The sequence below is a fragment of the Crotalus tigris genome, unplaced genomic scaffold, assembly GCF_016545835.1.
Source record: "Crotalus tigris isolate CLP2741 ecotype Arizona unplaced genomic scaffold, ASM1654583v1 scf7180000023934.22095, whole genome shotgun sequence".
In the NCBI taxonomy this organism is placed as follows: domain Eukaryota; kingdom Metazoa; phylum Chordata; class Lepidosauria; order Squamata; family Viperidae; genus Crotalus; species Crotalus tigris.
Genome location: NW_024100277.1, coordinates 6533 through 22095, shown reverse-complemented (window position 1 = coordinate 22095; position 15563 = coordinate 6533). Strand labels below are relative to the sequence as shown.

At 46.8% G+C, this 15563-nt stretch overlaps 1 long non-coding RNA gene across 2 annotated transcripts; it reads left to right on the top strand.

Moving 5' to 3' along the window:
- Window positions 1–4290: 4290 nt before the first annotated feature.
- LOC120298510 lies at window positions 4291–14046 on the top strand. Of its 2 annotated transcripts, none has more exons than XR_005554099.1 (3): window positions 4291–4352; window positions 13009–13219; window positions 13799–14046. It is a non-coding gene; the product is annotated as an uncharacterized LOC120298510 (long non-coding RNA). The 2 variants fall into 2 exon arrangements; XR_005554100.1 differs by lacking the exon at window positions 4291–4352 and adding an exon at window positions 10915–10976.
- The last annotated feature ends 1517 nt before the right edge of the window (window positions 14047–15563 follow it).

The following is a 15563-nucleotide window of genomic DNA, read 5'->3' as shown; positions in this document are numbered from 1 at the left end:
GGGTTAGGGTTACGTTACCAGGAACTCATAGAGCAACATGGACTTCACCAATAAATTCTGAGTGATTGGATATGGTTAGGAGGGCACTCGCTTTTCTAGCCTGGCCTATGTATGTTTCCTAGTAAAATACATAGGAAAATCCCATTGGAGGAAAATTACACTTAGGGTTAGGGTTACGTCACCGTGAACTCCTAGAGCAAAATGGACATCGCCAACAAACTCGGAGTGCTTGGGTATGGTTAGGAGGGCAATGACTTTTCTAGGCTGCCCTATGTAAGTTTCCTGGTAAAATACATGGGAAAATCCCATTGGAGGAAAAATTCTGTGCAGAATACCAGCTGGAAGGGAACTCGGAGGTCTTCTAGTCCAGCGCCTGCTGAAAGCAGGAGAACCCTACGATGGAATTTTACTCCAACGGGCCCTATTAATAAGGTGTTAATACCGGTAATAAAGATAGAGAATACCGTCATTTTAAAATGCCATTAAAAAGGTTTATTTCTTTTGTTGTTGTTGTTAATTGCGAAGTCGTGTCCGACCCATCGCGACTCCATGGACAACGTTCCTCCAGGTCTTCCTGTCCTCTACCATCTTCTGGAGTCCATTTAAGTTCACACCTACTGCTTCAGTGACTCCATCCAGCCATCTCATTCTCTGTCATCCCCTTCTTCTATTGCCCTCAACCTTTCCTAGCATTAGGCCCTTCTCCAGTGAGTCCTTCCTTATCATTAGGTGGCCAAAGTATTTGAGTTTCAATTCAGGATCTGGCCTTCTAAAGAGTAGTCAGGGTTGATCTCTTCAAGGACTGACCGGTTTGAATGCCTTGCAGTCCAAGGGACTCGCAAGAGTCTTCTCCAGCACCATAGTTCAAAGGCCTCAATTCTTTGGTGCTCAGCCTTTCTTATGGTCCAACTTTCACAGCCATACATTGCAACTGGGAAAACCATGGCCTGGACTATACGCACTTTTCTTGGCAGGTGATGTCTCTTGTGCTTTTTAGTACGCTGTTAGATTTGCCATAGCTTTCCTTCCCAAGGAGCAAGCGTCTTTTTAATTTCTTGGCTGCAGTCCCATCTGAGGTGAGCTGGGAGCCCAGCAAAAAGAAAGCTGCACCACTCCAATTTTTCCACATCTATCGCCAGGAATTGATGTGGGCCGGAGTGCCCATGATTTTTGGTTTTCTTAATGTTGAGTTTAAGCAACGTTTGCCTCTCCCTTCTTCACCCGACATCAAGAGGCTCCTTAGTTCCTCTTCACTTTCTGCCCTTAGAGTGTTGGTATCATCTGCTATACTAGGTTGTTGCTTATTTCTCCCCGGAATCTTAATTCCAACTTTTGTTTCATCTAGCCCTGCCTTTCTCACGATGTGCTCTGCATATAAGTTAAATAGGCAGGGCGACAGTATACAGCCTTGCCGGACTCCTTTTCCAATTTGAACCCATCAGTGGTTCCGTGTCCAGTTCTCACTGTTGCTTCTTCACCCGCATATAGGTTTCTCAAGAGACAAATAAGATGGTCTGGTATTCCCATCTCTTTAAGAACTTGCCACAATCCACACAATGAAAGGCTTTAGCATAGTCAATGAAGCAGAAGTAGATGTTTTTCTGGAACTCCCTAGCTTTCTCCATGATCCAGTCGTATCGCGCTTCCATGTGTTACACCTTAAGAGGTTGCTCCTAAAAGTGCACCCCGCTCGCCCCCTTCAAGCAAACCCAGATGTTTTTATTCAAGAATAGTTTTGTTTGTCCTGCCCTTCTTTTTCTTTAAGGAGTTCGTACGTATGTAGGTTTGTATTTGGCTTGGTGTTTCTAAACTATATTTCTTAGAGATACCTATGTATTAATATAAGCGCAATATCAAATATCTATTTGAAATATTGTGTATTTTTATTACGAAACGATCAATATAAAAATAAATGTAGTGTATTTTGAAAAAGTATATAACCTATCGTTCCCTTATAGGTTTATCATTTAAAGGATGGATAAAAGGGGTGAGACGTGCGAAGTTGCAACTAATGGCATTTATTAATTTGGTCGCCGCCCATCTAACTTTGTAGGCCTTCGTCTATTACTAAGGTATTAATACCGTTAATAAAGATAGAGAATACGGTCATTTTAAAATGCCATTAAAAAGGTTTATTTCTTTGGGTGGCCGCAACACCCATTTTTGACCCCAGGAGGGCACAGTTTTCTGTCCCATAGCTTTGGCTTGGAGTCCATCCTAGGCCTTTTTAATGGCCTCCATCCTATAGCTAAGGCAGGGGTAAGGCAACCTTGGCTCTTTGATGACTGGTGGACTTCAACTCCCAGAATTCCTGAGCCAGCCCTGATAAGGGACGGAAAACTGGTCAAATCAGATACTGCGGCCAGAAAAATAAATAAACCTCTTTAAGATGATTATTCTTGATTATTAAAACCTTATTAATATGAATAAGCCACAATAGGCCTTAACTCGGTTTAAGATTGGAACCAGGATTTCTTCTGCGCCCGTGTGTCACCGACCGGGCCCCCCCGTCGCCACGTTAATATTAATCATAAGGCGTTAAGAATAAAAATAGAGAAGAGTAAGCTTCAAATGCTATTCAAAAGTATTTATTTCTTTGGGCGGCAGCAGTACCCGTTTTTGACCACAGGAGGGCAGTGGTTCCCGTCCCATAGCGTTACCAGGGAGGCCGTCGTAGGCCACTTGCCCAGGATCGGGACACCGAGAAGCTAAGCCCCAAAGCGCAGAGCGTCAGACAAAGGGTCGCCACTCTATGCTCCTCCGAAAGGGACGGGCCGCTTCCCTCGGCCTTCTGCGCATGTCGGCCGGCTGGTTCTTGACGAGTAATCTGCGAGAGGCCCTCTCTGGACGGCGGGCTTCCTGTCCGTCGGTATCGGCCGTCCCCCAGGTGCTGCGGTAAAAGGACCTTTCCATCATGTCCGACTTCCGTTCCTTCGTTCTTAATCTTTCCCCCTACTTCCTTTCGGGTAGACCTCCTCAGCATGTCCGACTTCCTATCCGCGCAAATTCGCCGTCCTCCAGGTTCGTTAAATTGCGACCTTCCCAATATGGCCGACTTCCGGTCCGTTCTTCTTAATCGTCCTTCCACTTCCTTTTTTTCGGGGACCTTCTGGGCAGGGCGGACTCCACGTCCGATCAACGAGGTAAGCCTTGAAAACCCCATTCAAAAGGCTTATTTCCCTTGGCGGCCGCAATACCCGTCCCATAGCATTTACCAGCGTAGGCCTTTTCCACGGCCTCAATGCCGCTATCGCTAAGGGAGGGAAAACAGTGCCCTCCCGTGGCCAAGCCGGGTATAGCTGCCACCAAAAGAAATAAACCTTTGAAAATGGCAAAAGGGCCTCCCGTCGCCCTATTAATATTAATAAGAGGCTACTAATAAAGACGGGGGGAAAATAAATAGCCTTAAAATCCCATTTAAAAGCTTTATTTTTTTCGGCGACCGCAGTACCCGTTTTTGACCACAGGAGGGCACACGTTTCCGTCCCGTAGCATGACCATCGACGACGACCACGACGTTCCCAGTACGGCCGAGTTCCTGTCCATCCGCCGAGGCCGTCCCCAACTTCCTGTCCGTTCCCTGCTTTTTCCCGTGCTCTTTTCTGCACTACGTTGACGGAGCGCACGTCTACCGGCGAGGCCTCAGGAAGGAAAAAAGGAAGCCTGCTACTGCCTCAGGTGAGCCGAGCCATCCCCGCATTTCCTGATTCCCGAAAGATACCGGCTTTCTCTATTACCTAGTTAGCGGGGGATCCCCACCGTCCCCCTCCCCCGCCTCCTCCCCGGCAACTCGTTTGGTCCTCTCCCCTAAGATGTCCGCCTGGCCGTTCCTGGCCTTTCGCCGCCGGTGTCTGTAAAAATGCGACCGAGAACCGGTGGCGGCGGCGGCCCCCGAGGTTGCGAGACCTGGTCTCTTTGCGCTCTTTCCCTTTCAGCTATAGGGGCTAAATTGGGAACGTAGAGACGAAGTTAGCTTGTTTTAACAACACACTTCGGGGTGGTTTACGCGAGCTCAGCCGCGGCTTCTTTTTAGCTCCTTTTTAGAGGCGGGGCCGGCGGGACACGCTCCATGCTTTTGGCGTCCGGATCGGGAAGGGGGTTCCGACCCGTCTCGGGGGTCTCCTCGAAGGCTGCCAAGCAAGGCAGCCGTTGAATGGTGTTTTCCCAGCGCCCGAGTCCCGGATGTAGAAGAACCAGTCGTATCGCGCTTCCCTGTGTTACACCTTAAAGAGGTTGCTCCTCCAAAAAGTGCACCCCGCTCGCCCCCTTCAAGCAAATCCAGGTGTTTTTATTCAAGAATAGTTTTGTTTGTCCTGCCCTGCTATTTCTTTAAGGAGATCGTACGTATGTAGGTTTGTATTTAGGTTTGATGTTTCTAAACTATATTTCTTAGAGATCCCTCTGTATTAATATAGGCTCAATATCAAATCTCTATTTGAAATTTTGTGCATTTTTATTAAGAAACGATCAATGTAAAAATAAATGCAGTTTATTTTGAAAATGTGTATAACCTATCGTTCCCTTCTAGGTTTATCATTTAAAGGATGGATAAAAGGGATGAGACGTGAGAAGTCGCAACTAATGGCTTTTATTATTTTGTTCGCCGTCCATCTAACTTTGTAGACCTTCGTCCAAAACAAGTCAGGGTTAGGAAGGGTAGGAGATTTCTTCCTTTCCTCTCCAGGTTGCCGTAAACAGCCCACCCACCGCCCAGAGGTAAGAGAAAGGTAAAGCAGGTCTCTCTGGGGGAAGCAGGAGACCCGGGTCTTTGCAGAGTTCGGCTTGCAATTTTGCTAACTTCCCCCAGTCACAACTGCATCGACTGATGTAGCGGCCAGGAGGAAGGGTGGGGACGCCTGCCAGATGAAAGCTTCAGCCTTTTTGGAAAAGGCAGTGGAGAAAGGAGGTCACGCTCCCTGGATTTCCAGCCTAGAGCCTCTGCCGGATGGGTGACCCCCCACCCCTTGCTGTGGCTGTTAAGAAGGAACTGGGGGGAAACAGGTAAGTTGTCCTTGAGGATTCCCCCCCCCCCTTTTTTGCCACTTTCAGTGAGGTTAAGGCTTTTCCTTTTAAAGAGACAGGGATGGAAATGGAGTAAGGTTGGGAGCCCAGTAAAAATCCCAAGAGGAAGCGGGAAACAGGGTGGGAGGTTGCGATCGCCACCACTCCTCTCAATATTTCAGTTTTGGTGGGAAATAGCGGGAGGGACCTCTCCAAGGACCTTCCCATTAGCAGAGCTTGGCAGTCTACCGGAAAGGGCCTTTTCTGGCACACCAGGCAAGCCGTGCGACAGCATCTTTGGGTGATCCTCACGGGCCCCGCTTTCCGGGTATTTAGGGACAAGGTAAGAACGCATCTCTTTGGACGAGCTTTTGATTTCTGAGCAATCCTCTGGTGTAATTTTAAGAGCGATTTCAATTGCGTTAATGTGGTTTGTAGATTACAGCGTTAGCGTTTTATGAAGCACTTTGATGGCAGGAGAAACAAAAATCGCCAACAAACTCGGAGTGCTTGGGTATGGTTAGGAGGGCACTGACTTTTCTAGGCTGACCTATGTATGTTTCCTGGTAAAATACATGGGAAAATCCCATTGGAGGGGAAAAATTCCAGTTAGGGTTAGGGTTACGTCACCGTGAACTCCTAGAGCAAAATGGACATCGCCAACAACTCGGAGTGCTTGGGTATGGTTAGGAGGGCACTGACTTTTCTAGGCTGCCCTTTCTATGTTTCCTGGTAAAATACATGGGAAAATCCCATTGGAGGAAAATTCCAATTAGGGTTAGGGTTACGTCACCATGAACTCCTAGAGCAAGATGGATATCGCCAACAAACTCGGAGTGCTGGGTATGGTTAGGAGGGCACTGACTTTTCTAGGCTGGCCCCTTTCTATTTTTCCCTGGTAAAATACATGGGAAAATCCCATTGGAAGGAAATTCCACTTAGGGTTAGGGTTACGTCACCTTGAACTCTAGAGCAAAATGGACATCGCCACCAAACTCGGAGTTCTTGGGTATGGTTAGGAGGGCACTGACTTTTCTAGGCTGCCCTATGTATGTTTCCTGGTAAAATACATGGGAAAATCCCATTGGAGGAAAATTCCACTTAGGGTTAGGGTTACGTCACCGTGAACTCTTAGAGCAAAATGGACATCGCCAACAAACTAGGAGGGCTTGGGTATGGTTAGGAGGGCACTGACTTTTCTAGGCTGCCCTTTCTATGTTTCCTAGTAAAAAAGTGGGAAAATCCCATTCGAGGAAAATTCCTCTTAGGGTTAGGGTTACATCACCATGAACTCCTAGAGCAAAATGGACATCGCCAACAAACTCGGAGTGCTTGGGTATGGTTAGGATAGCATTGACCTTTCTAGGCTGCCCTATCTATGTTACCTGGTAAAATACATGGGAAAATCCCATTGCAGGACAATTCCAGTGAGGGTTAGGGTTACGTCACCGTGAACTCTTAGAGCAAAATGGACATCGCCAACAAACTCGGAGTGCTTGGGTATGGTTAGGAGTGCACTGACCTTTCTAGGCTGCCCTATGTATGTGTCCTAGTGAAATACATGGGAAAATCCCATTGGAGGAAAATTCTGTCAGAATACAGCTGGAAGGGACCTCGGAGGTCTTCTAGTCCAGCCGCCTGCTGAAGCAGGAGACCCTACGTGGAATTTTCCTCCAATGGGCCCTATTAATAAGGTGTTAATACCGTTAATAAAGATAGAGAATACCGTCATTTTAAAATGCCATTAAAAAGGTTTATTTCTTTTGTTGTTGTTGTTAATTGCGAAGTCGTGTCTGACCCATAGCGACCGCGTGGACAATGTTCCTCCTGTCCTCTACCATCTTCTGGAGTCCATTTAAGTTCACACCTACTGCTTCAGTGACTCCATCCAACCACCTCATTCTCTGTCGTCCCCTTCTTCTATTGCCCTCAATCTTTCCCAGCATTAGGCGCTTCTCCAGTGAGTCCTTCCTTCTCATTAAATGTCCAAAGTAGTTGAGTTTCAACTTCAGGATCTGGCCTTCTAAAGAGCAGTCGGGGTTGATCTCTTCTAGGACTGACCGGTTTGAACGCCTTGCAGTCCAAGGGACTCGCAGGAGTCTTCTCCAGCACCATAGTTCAAAGGCCTCCATTCTTGGCGCTCAGCCTTCCTTATGGTCCAACTTTCACAGCCATACATTGCAACTGGGCAAACCATGGCCTGGACTATACGCACTTTTGTTGGCAGGGTGATGTCTCTGCTTTTTAGTACGCTGTCTAGATTTGCCATAGCTTTCCTTCCCAGGAGCAAGCGTCTTTTAATTTCTGGGCTGCAGTCCCCATCTGAGGTGATCTTGGAGCCTAGAAAAATAAAATCTGTCACCACCTCCATTTCTTCCCCATCTATTTGCCAGGAATTGAGTGGGCCGGATGCCATGATTTTGGTTTTCTTAATGTTTAGTTTCAAGCCAACTTTTGCACTCTCCTTCTTCACCCGCATCAAGAGGCTCCTTAGTTCCTCTTCACTTTCTGCCCTTAGAGTGGTATCATCTGCATATCTTAGGTTGTTGATATTTCTCCCGGCAATCTTAATTCCAACTTTTGTTTCATCTAGCCCTGCCTTTCTCATGATGTGCTCTGCATATAAGTTAAATAGGCAGGGCGACAGTATACAGCCTTGCCGGACTCCTTTTCCAATTTTGAACCCATCCGTGGTTCCGTGTCCAGTTCTCACTGTTGCTTCTTGACCCGCATATAGGTTTCTCAAGAGACAAATAAGATGGTCTGGTATTCCCATCTCTTTAAGAACTTGCCACAATCCACACAATGAAAGGCTTTAGCATAGTCAATGAAGCAGAAGTAGATGTTTTTCTGGAACTCCCTAGCTTTCTCCATGATCCATCGTATCGCGCTTCCCTGTGTTACACCTTAAGAGGTTGCTCCTAAAAGTGCACCCCGCTCGCCCCCTTCAAGCAAACCCAGATGTTTTTATTCAAGAATAGTTTTGTTTGTCCTGCCCTTCTTTTTCTTTAAGGAGATCGTACGTATGTAGGTTTGTATTTGGGCTTGGTGTTTCTAAACTATATTTCTTAGAGATACCTATGTATTAATATAAGCGCAATATCAAATATCTATTTGAAATATTGTGTATTTTTATTACGAAACGATCAATATAAAAATAAATGTAGTTTATTTTGAAAAAGTATATAACCTATCGTTCCCTTATAGGTTTATCATTTAAAGGATGGATAAAAGGGGTGAGACGTGAGAAGTTGCAACTAATGGCATTTATTAATTTGTTCGCCGTCCATCTAACTTTGTAGGCCTTCGTCTATTAATAAGGTGTTAATACCGTTAATAAAGATAGAGAATACGGTCATTTTAAAATGCCATTAAAAAGGTTTATTTCTTTGGGTGGCCGCAACACCCATTTTTGACCCCAGGAGGGCACAGTTTTCTGTCCCATAGCTTTGGCTTGGAGTCCATCCTAGGCCTTTTTAATGGCCTCCATCCTATAGCTAAGGCAGGGGTAAGGCAACCTTGGCTCTTTGATGACTGGTGGACTTCAACTCCCAGAATTCCTGAGCCAGCCCTGCTAAGGGACGGAAAACTGGTCAAATCAGATACTGCGGCCAGAAAAATAAATAAACCTCTTTAAGATGATTATTCTTGATTATTAAAACCTTATTAATATGAATAAGCCACAATAGGCCTTAACTCGGTTTAAGATTGGAACCAGGATTTCTTCTGCGCCCGTGTGGCACCGACCGGGCCCCCCGTCGCCACGTTAATATTAATCATAAGGCGTTAAGAATAAAAATAGAGAAGAGTAAGCTTCAAATGCTATTCAAAAGTATTTATTTCTTTGGGCGGCAGCAGTACCCGTTTTTGACCACAGGAGGGCAGTGTTTCCCGTCCCATAGCCTTACCAGGGAGGCCGTCGTAGGCCACTTGCCCAGGATCGGGACACCGAGAAGCTAAGCCCCAAAGCGCAGAGCGTCAGCCAAAGGGTCGCCACTCTATGCTCCTCCGAAAGGGACGGGCCGCTTCCCTCGGCCTTCTGCGCGTGTCGGCCGGCTGGTTCTTCACGAGTAATCTGCGAGAGGCCCTCTCTGGACGGCGGGCTTCCTGTCCGTCGGTATCGGCCGTCCCCCAGGTGCTGCGGTAAAAGGACCTTTCCATCATGTCCGACTTCCGTCGCTTCGTTCTTAATCTTTCCCCCTACTTCCTTTCGGGTAGACCTCCTCAGCATGTCCGACTTCCTGTCCGCGCAAATTCGCCGTCCTCCAGGGTCGTTGAATTGCGACCTTCCCAATATGGCCGACTTCCGGTCCGTCCTTCTTAATCGTCCTTCCACTTCCTTTTTTTCGGGGACCTTCTGGGCAGGGCGGACTCCACGTCCGATCAACGAGGTAAGCCTTGAAAACCCCATTCAAAAGGCTTATTTCCCTTGGCGGCCGCAATACCCGTCCCATAGCATTTACCATCGAGGCCACCGTAGGCCTTTTCCACGGCCTCAATGCCGCTATCGCTAAGGGAGGGAAAACAGTGCCCTCCCGTGGCCAAGCCGGGTATAGCAGCCACCAAAAGAAATAAACCTTTGAAAATGGCAAAAGGGCCTCCCGTCGCCCTATTAATATTAATAAGAGGCTACTAATAAAGACGGGGGGGAAAATAAATAGCCTTAAAATCCCATTTAAAAGCTTTATTTTTTTCGGCGACCGCAGTACCCGTTTTTGACCACAGGAGGGCACACTTTTCCGTCCCGTAGCATGACCCACGACGACGACGACGTTCCCAGTACGGCCGAGTTCCTGTCCATCCGCCGAGGCCGTCCCCAACTTCCTGTCCGTTCCCTGCTTTTTCCCGTGCTCTTTTCTGCACTACGTTGACGGAGCGCACGTCTACCGGCGAGGCCTCAGGAAGGAAAAAAGGAAGCCTGCTACTGCCTCAGGTGAGCCGAGCCATCCCCGCATTTCCTGATTCCAGAAACATACCGGCTTTCTCTGTTACGTAGTTAGCGGGGGATCCCCACCTTCCCCCTCCCCCGCCTCCTCCCCGGCCACTCGTTTGGTCCTCTCCCCTAAGATGTCCGCCTGGCCGTTCCTGGCCTTTCCCCGCCGGTGTCTGTAAAAATGCGACCGAGAACCGGTGGCGGCGGCGGCGCCGGAGGTTGCGAGACCTGGTCTCTTTGCGCTCTTTCCCTTTCAGCTATAGGGGCTAAATTGGGAACGTAGAGACGAAGTTTGCTTGTTTTAACAACACACTTCGGGGTGGCTTATGCGAGCTCAGCCGCGGCTTCTTTTTAGCTCCTTTTTAGAGGCGGTGCCGGCGGGACACGCTCCAGGCTTTTGGCCTCCAGGTCTGGAAGGGGGTTCCGACCCGTCTCGGGGGTCTCCTCGAAGGCTGCCAAGCAAGGCAGCCGTTGAATGGTGTTTTCCGAGCGCCCGAGTCCCGGATGTAGAAGAACCAGTCGTATCGCGCTTCCCTGTGTTACATCTTAAAGAGGTTGCTCCTCCAAAAAGTGCACCCCGCTCGCCCCCTTCAAGCAAATCCAGGTATTTTTATTCAAGACTAGTTTTGTTTGTCCTGCCCTGCTATTTCTTTAAGGAGATCATACCTATGTAGGTTTGTATTTAGGTTTGATATTTCTAAACTATATTTCTTAGAGATCCCTATGTATTAATCTAGGCGCAATATCAAATCTCTATTTGAAATTGTGTGCATTTTTATTAAGAAACGATCAATATAAAAATAAATGCAGTTTATTTTGAAACTGTGTATAACCTATCGTTCCCTTCTAGGTTTATCATTTAAAGGATGGATAAAAGGGATGAGACGTGAGAAGTCGCAACTAATGAATGGCTTTTATTATTTTGTTCGCCGTCCATCTAACTTTGTAGACCTTTGTCCAAAACAAGTCAGGGTTAGGAAGGGTAGGAGATTTCTTCCTTTCCTCTCCAGGTTGCCGTAAACAGCCCACCCACCGCCCAGAGGTAAGAGAAAGGAAAAGCAGGTCTCTCTGGGGGAAGCAGGAGACCCGGGTCTTTGCAGAGTCCGGCTTGCAATTTTGCTAACTTCCCCCAGTCACAGCTGCATCGACTGATGTAGCGGCCAGGAGGAAGGGTGGGGAGGAAGGGTGGGGACGCCTGCCGGATGAAAGCTTCAGCCTTTTTGGAAAAGGCAGTGGAGAAAGGAGGTCACGCTCCCTCTGCCAAATGGGTGACCCCCCCCCCTTTCTGTGGCTGTTAAGAAGGAACTGGGGGAAAACAGATAAGTTGTTCTTGAGGATTTTTCCCCCCCTTTTTTGCCAGCTTCAGTGAGATTAAGGCTTTTCCTTTTAAAAAGACGGGGATGGAACTGGAGGAAGGTTGGGAGCCCAGTAAAAACCGCAAGAGGCAGTGGGAAACACGGTGGGAGGTTGCGATTACCCCCGCTCCTCTAAATATTGCAGTTTTGGTGGGAAATAGCAGGAGGTAGGATTCCTCTCTTAGGAAAGCTCAGGTCTTTCAGATACCTTGCTGGTCCCCACACACCCCATTTAATCCATTTTCTTGCTGCAGAGAGAGATTCTGTTAAGTTCTAGCTGGAACTCCACGTCTCTTATTCTGTTGGTAGCTGCTTTGCTTAGGTTGGGTGTAGCCTAGGGATATTTAAAAACAGTGAGGAAAGTCCACAGGAGGCCCCCTTATGCTCCCATCGCCTGTTTCCTGGGAGAGGGGAAGTTATTTATTGAGACTAAAGCGGTCAAGCCCTCTGGGAAGAATTGAGTCCTACGGTTAAAGAAGGAATAGCAGTCACAAAAGGAAATAAATCCTTTTAATATGATTTTAAGATTATTATTATTGATCTATTGAAGTTATTGAATGGTATTAAGGGTCAAAAAACAGTGCCATCCTGTGATTGAAGCAGGTAGAGGAGCCATTAAAAAACTTTTCAATAGAGGAGAATAAATAAAGGTCAAAAGTGAAAATATGTCTATAATAATGTATAATAATATGAATTATTCTTAGTAAGAAGTAGAACATGTAGGAAGAAAAATGTAAATAAGAAATAATGGGGCTATAAGGACAAATATTCTAAAGAAGAATAAGGGGGAAATGTAAATATTAGATTACCGTTACGTAATTGCTGTAAAAAAAAGGAGTATATATTGTATGTGTATGTGTGTTATATTTTGCTTTGTTCTGTTTTGTTGGTTAAAAATAAAAATTAAAAAAAAACTTTTCAATGGCATTTTAAGGTTATTCTTTATTATTAAAACCTTATTAATATTAATAGGGCATCATAGTCCTCCTTAACTAGATTTAAGGCTTTTGAAGCAGATTTCTTCTTCCGCGCCTGCGTTGCAGCAAACGGGCCTCCCCTGGCCCTATTAATAAGGTGTTAATACTGTTAATAAAGATAGAGAATTTAAAATGCCATTAAAAAGGTTTATTTCTTTTGGTGGCCACAATACCCGTTTTTGACCAGAAGAGGGCACACTTTCCCGTCTCATAGCTTTAGCTTGGAGTCAATGGTAGGCTTTTTTTAATGGCCTCCATCCTATAGCCAAGGGACAGAAAACTCTGTCAAATCAGATACTGCAGCCACAAAAATAAATAAACCTCTTTAATGGCGTTTTAAGATGATGATTATTCTTTATTATTAAAACCTTATTAATATTAATAAGCCACGATAGGCTCATTCCCATCCCCTACTACACTTGACTTGCAATCACGGTCTACAGGCCATGTGGCAAAGTACCACAAGTGGTACACATACCACTGGTTGAAAAGCCCTGCTCTATAATTATTAATATCAAGGCTTCTAATAATACAGATGCAAAAGAATAACCTCAAAATCCCGACTGTTCTGTTCCCTGAACCTGTCTTGCCCTCTCCGGCTGTAAAACGGGGCCCAGGGGCCATTTTACAAATGCAGATGGGGCAACTAAGCCTGAGAAAGAATCCCTGAAATTTATGTTTCCAACATATGAACTGTATCTCTATGTTCCCAATTTGGCCTCTTGTTTTTCTCCCTCTGAAGTGGAAAGGGCACAAAGAGACCCAGCCTCCTAGTCTCTCGTACCGGCATCCAGCCGCCTGCTTAGGGACAGGAAGTCGGCCATGCCGAGAAGGTCGTTCTGAATGGAAGTGGAAGGACGGCCACAGAAACGGACAGGAAGTTGGCCATCCCGGGGAGGTCGGTGTGTAAGACAGTGGAGGACTACTGCGCATGTGTGACTGGAAGTTGGCAGGTAAGGTTGATTTCCTTGTGTGGCTGCTATTCCTGCCTAAGGCTGCGTTCTGATGACTTTGCCCCTAAAATAACAACATAGTCTTTCATATCTTGGGAAAGCCTGACTTTTTTGCCCTCTTTTGGGCAAGGAAAGAGTAGGGCCTCAGGTTTTTAAGAAGAGACTTGACAACCATTTGTCTGAAGTGGTACTATAGGCTTTCCTGCTGGACTACAAGACCTTCCAACTCTATTGTTGTTATTGTTGATCTCCCAAAGCAATTGCTCACTGTATTTTCTTCTACTGTTTAGAAGGAAAAACATAACAGAAAGGAGAAACTATTCTCCTTTTAGCCGTTGTTTTGTGGTTAATTCAGGGTTCGGGGGAAATTTGACCGGCTCCTCTGGTTCAAGCCTGTGCTCCAGCTCAAAATATGGAGTTGTGTTGTTTTGAGAAGGCTGTGCCAATAGCAACTGGGAGGTCTTGTGGCAGGATTTGATTCTCTTCACCCCAAGACCAGCTGGTAAAAGCAGGAAATTAAACCGATCAAGAATTCTGGTGATTTGTTATGATTCCTACAACTCAGTGCTTTTTTCTTAGGCCCTAGGAGTAGGTAACCCAAAACACTCGAAGAGCCACTTGGACCCATTTACAACCGAAAACATCTTTTATGACTCATGGACTTCTACTCCCAGAATTCCTGAGTCAGCATAGCTGGGCTAGCTAGCTCTCTCCTGCCCTTCCTGCTTCCTGCAGAGACGCAGCAAAAGGAGGAGTGCCATCCAGTAAGCTTTTTAGCTCGTCGGAGAACACTGTGAGTCCACTCTCTTTTTTACACACACACACACACACACACAGAGAGAGAGAGAGAGAGAGAGAGAGAGAGAGAGAGAGAGAGAGGAGGGGGGAAGCGCAAGTGCCTCTCTCTCTGTCTGCAAATGGCAGAGGAGGCTGGGAGCCGCAGGGGAAGGCTCAAAGAGCCATATGCGGCTCCAGAGCCGCAGGTTGCTGACTCCTAGGGGCACTCAGAGTACACCTTTGATAAAGGAATATACATAATAAGCAAACACGTATAAAACTGAGTTTAGTCAAAGCAGCAAAGTCTGCCCTCTTGTGGCCAGTGTGCTGTAACGTTTAGCAAAGAAGCCCTGAAGTGGCTTATTTTTATTCTTTCATTTCCTTCCTTGGATGGAAGCTCAAAGCAGCCACAGAAGAGGCTGCTGGGAATACAAAAGATAATTGCAGAAGCTAAAATTTCATTTCTAATAGGGCACTGAGGAGGGCAAAACAGGGAATGCTGCCCTCCTGTAGCCAGGTAAGTCCATGGCATTTTTTCCCCAAGGTACAGCAGAAAAGGTTACTGGATAGATTAAATATAGATTGGGTGTCAAACTCAATTTCACTGAGGGCCGCATCAGCATTGCAGTTGCTTGGGGGGGGGGAGCTGGGGTGTGTGGCCAGAGTGGGTGTGGCCTACTGGGTGGGTGTGCATGGAGTGGGTGTGGCCTACTGGGTGGGCGTGCCCAATTCTACACCAGTCGCGTCAAGGGTGCCTGTGGGGGTCTGGGCAGGAATGGGACAGATCTGAGGGTCTCTGGCAGAAGGGGGTGGGACGGGGGCAAGTGCCAAGGCATGGTCCACTGGGGCAAGTACCAAGATGGCCACCACAAAATTGTACATTGGCTCCCAGCCGGCTGGGGCCAAGACAGCGGGCTCCCTCACTGTTTCCAGGATGGCTTCGTGGGCCACATGAAACCACTTTGCGGGCCACATCCGGCCCCCGGGCATTGTGCTTGACATGTCTGATATAGATGATTAATAGGTGAGATAGATAATAGATGAGAGAGGGAGAGAGAGAAATCTAAAACATTTGTTATATAAAGCACAAAAAACTTCATTGGAAGTTTATTTTGGTAGAACCCCCAAATCCTTACAAAAGATGATCCTCGGTGATTTCGGCACAGGGCAGGAGCACAAGGTGCCTAACAGGTCCAAGCTCCTGACCGCAGGATCCCAAATATATTCATATTCATATTAGTAAAGTTGGAAGGGACCTTGGAGGTCATCTAGTCCAACCCCCTGCTCGGGCAGGAAACCCTACACCATTTCGGACAAATGGCTGTCCAGTCTCTTCTTAAAAACTTCCAGTGTTGGAGCATTTACTGCTTCTGGAGGCAAGCTGTTCCACTGATTAATTGTTCTCACTGTCAGGAAGTTTCTCCTTAGTTCTAGGTTGCTTCTCTCCTTGATTAGTTTCCACCCGTTGCTTCTTGTCCTGCCTTCAGGTGCTTTGGAAAATAGCTTAATTCCCTCTTCTTTATGGCAGCCCCTGAGATATTGGAATACTGCTATCATGTCCCCCCTT